Source organism: Cupressus sempervirens, chromosome 11 (assembly GCF_028749045.1).
Source record: "Cupressus sempervirens isolate cs-2001-9-10 chromosome 11, ASM2874904v1, whole genome shotgun sequence".
NCBI lineage: Eukaryota > Viridiplantae > Streptophyta > Pinopsida > Cupressales > Cupressaceae > Cupressus > Cupressus sempervirens.
Window position 1 is genome coordinate 156,949,169 of NC_143128.1, and position 4,199 is coordinate 156,953,367.

Genomic DNA, 4,199 nt, shown 5'->3' on the forward strand with positions numbered 1-4,199 from the left:
TCAAGAGATACAAAATTCCTTACCTCTCATTGGTTGAATTCAGACAACCTCCTAATTTCTCTTATTCTCCACTACTATCCCCAACACTATCATTGCGCCCTTGCTAACAATGCAAGACTATTTTCTATTATTGCAAACTCATTTACTAACACTACAAATGCTTCTACCACTTATTGTGTTCCTTTGTTCTATTCACCAAATGCCTCCCTTGACCCTCCTTTTATACTACCTAACCAAGAGGTTTTTAGTTGCTTCTTGATCAAGACAACCTAACAAAGAAGTTTCTAGTTGCCTCTTGATAACAACCTAACCAAGAAGTTTCTAGTTTCCTTTTGATAAAAACCTAACCAATAGGTTTCTAGTTGCTTCTAGAAGGAGTCAATTAACCAAAAAATATTTTCTAATTAATCACATATAGATGAATAGCTATCCAAGCTATCTAAACTAATAGCAGGAGCATGTCGGCGGATAATATTGGCATGCTTGATATACAGATGTTCTACTAGATTAATCGCCACTCCATGCACCTTGGTCCAATGGTTTCTTTTGGGCCTATATTCATGTTAGGTAGTGCCAGCTTTCAGCATTGGCATCTTGGTTTGACTACAAACGGTAATCTGACCGATCATGGCTCTATAACTAATGATGATTGCATAGTCTCTAGAGGCCTAAACAAAGGAGCCATGATCTCCCACATGTTGTTCTACATTGCAAACCATGACACCCTTAGGAATAGAGCTGAGGAGTAGCACATTTCCCACACTCAGATTAGCCATCTTACCAACATAAACAAATTGGCCACTATAGATTCCTTCAGTAGCAATGAAGAGCTTGTGCTACACCCAATAACGTGTGGGACACTTGAAATTCACATGGCAGAGGGGGGTGTCACATTGAGGGTCTTTGAAAATTTGTGTGATGATTTCATTTAGATACCCATTTAGCTCGTTATAATCCAAATTGTGAACGTTAGCAGGGCCCTTTATGTGCTTAGTATCTGATTCAAACACGAAAGCTGTTCCCTTCTTTTGTGCTCTTATCACATGCCCCATTTTTCCTCTGCAAACTCTCTGAATAGCTGAGACTAACTCAATTTTGTAATCACTACAATGAATGAATTAATAGCTCGGATTTACAAAAACTAGAAGCATACTAGACTATTTTTTAGGTGGAGATTTTTTCTAAGAGTGGTTTGATTAGTAAATACCATTAATCAAAGAAAGAGATGAATGGAAGACAACATTCGAGGCTAAGATAATTTTATACAAAAGTTGGAAATGCCTTTGAGAATGTTAAATGCCCCTGCCACTCTCATGTGCACCATGAACCAAGTAATCTCCTACAAAAGTATATTTGTCAATCTTCAATGATACTATTTAATAACCCCCAAAAGAAATCAACAATGAGAAATCAAAAAAATGATAATCATAACATAAAATAGTGCCCTTTCTTAGAAGAAGATCATGAGCTTTCTTTAATGTTTCTTACCATTATTCTTCTTCTCCCAACCTCTTTTTATTATCGCAAGGACAACCCTACAGTCAATGTACAAACATATTCCTTCTTCTCAATTAATCTCTCCATGTTTATATAGGCTTGAAAAAAAAATGCAAAAACAATATGTGTACTCCTTGAAACTAGATTCATCAATTATGCCCTAAGAACCTTGTCACATTTGAGTAGCACAATTTGTGGCACTAATCATTTTTAGGATGATTTCCTGAGAACACTAAGTTGCAGCACAAACACTTGGATAACTTGGATATCTAAAGGAAGAGATATCATCATCACCATTTATATAAGATTATTGATTGACAAAATACTTGCATATAATTAAATAAATATTTCTCAAATCCTATACAATCGAGCAAGGGATATTACATTTTATGAAAGGAAAAAGATCAAATAGAAAACCATTTAAGATGGCTTACAGTAAAAGTAAACAAAACCATCAATTACAGATATATATAAAAGAAACTACAATAGAAATGGTTCACAACCAAGAAAGGAAAAAAATGGCCTGGTAGATTAAATGATATTTACAATGTTAGTCATAATCATTGATTAAGAAAGAATATAATAACAAAATAGTAATAATTATAGAATAGTGAGTTTTCCTTATGTTTTAGGCTAGAACATTCAACAAGTAGAAGATGAAAGTTAAATGAATCAGAGATATGTGTGTGAGACTAGAAGTCTTCTTTGAAGTTGAAAATTCTTCTACAGAGGATTTGGATTAGTGAAAGGTTAGTTGACATTCTTAGAAGCATATTAGACAAATTAATTGAATCATCAATCATAGGTGAGAAATCATCAATGGAGAATGATGATGAATGTTGCTTATTGTTGCAATGGTGCATTTCATTTGGGCTCTAGGTGTTTCATATGACCCAACTACAATGATTAACAAGTGAGTCAATTTTGACTTGGTTGAGCTAAGGTTTCTATGTATGTGAAACTTCAAGCTTTAATTTTTTAGTTTAATTTATCCTCTACTTTTAGATGCGGACACTTTCTCACTATTTTTCTTTTAAGGGTTATTGCAAAAAATTATTTCATGCTGATTTATATTTTTGTAATGTGAGTATTGGTTCAATCAAGCACTATTGTTATGTATACTTTAGTTTTTTAGAAAGTGTGATGCAAAAACTATTCAATTCATATCAGAAAAATTTTAAAGATAGTGAACATTCCAATCATCAACATGATTATAAAATCCATGAGTTAGTATCTTATTGAGTCAAAAAAAATTTATTATATATTCCTCCTATTAATCCTCAACCTCATCCTTACAAGAGATAAGGGGTAGACAAAGGAAGAGTGTTAAAACTCAGTGATAGATTAATAGATTCTATATGCATGTCATTGTAGCAAGGAACAATTTTAGGTTAGTTTGTAGTTTATTAATTTTCAAATCTTCTATCTTTATAATGTATGTGACAATACATAGTAATCTATACACAATATGACCATTTTAATACTGCAAGTGATAGTTCATCACCACATTTTAATTTACAGGGGAGTGGACTTTGGGAACTTATAGTTTTGTTCATAACAGAAAGGAATAAATGCACCAAACATCATACATAATGAGGAATGGTGCAAAAAACTTATCAACCTAGAATTAGCCTACTTAGTGAAATTTCTACCATATAGAGAATTAACATGGCTGCAATTTTATCTAGTACAATACAGAGATTAAAAGACAATATAATCAAGAAATTTCTAAGGATTCTTGATGGAGCATATTTATAAAAAGATTAGTAATTCTTATGGAGTAAACCTGGTAGGATGTTTAGTTAGATCAATATTGGATGATGATTATTATCTTTATTCTAAGGGGTATTGATTTTGAATCATGCGAATAATCTATAAGTTTTTTAGTACAATACAGAGATTAAAAGAAAATATAATCAAGAAATTTCTAAGGATTCTTGATGGAGCATATTTATAAAAAGATTAGTAATTCTTATGGAGTAAACCTGGTAGGATGTTTAGTTAGATCAATATTGGATGATGATTATTATCTTTATTCTAAGGGGTATTGATTTTGAATCATGCGAATAATCTATAAGTTTTTTAAAGTTTTTTTAGATTGGGAAAATAATATATATAAATAATTTACAATATGTTTCATTGGTATAAAAAAATGTATATCTAAAATATTGGATTCTCACAATTTACATATTATTCCAAAGCTTCCATTTTGGCATAGACTAGAATGACACTAGTGAAGGATTTAGAGTTTTCCTTTATACTTCCTAAATGAATTTCTTTGAGTACATCTAAAGCCTTTTCAAAAAATCTATTTTGTGCATTATCATACAATCAAGGCACTCCATGAGGTCAAATCTCTTTTGGGTATTTTGGAAAATAGTTTGCATGAGTTTTCTATGCTTCCACATTTTACACTGTGCCTGTGATTTCAAACCTCTTAAGACATTCTATATAATACACTCGTAATTAGAATTTTATGCTTTGTACCCTATTTTAAAGCTCTAATTTGGGTACATGTCCTGAGAATGTAGGCAACATTTGAGGAGTCTCATTTACACTAGCAATGATGTTCACAGGTGCAAAAGAAATAGGAGTGTCATTGGTGAAATTAAGGTAGAGTATGGATATCATCTGCATATATATAACACACATGACTACCAAAGTCATTTCAGTTAAAATATCTAGAGTAATTTCCCTTCTCA

General features: G+C 31.9%; 1 pseudogene; it reads right to left on the bottom strand.

The window, feature by feature from the left end:
• Positions 1-404: 404 nt before the first annotated feature.
• On the bottom strand, positions 405-1,052 carry LOC149528675 (large ribosomal subunit protein uL2x pseudogene; annotated as a pseudogene).
• Positions 1,053-4,199: the final 3,147 nt, after the last annotated feature.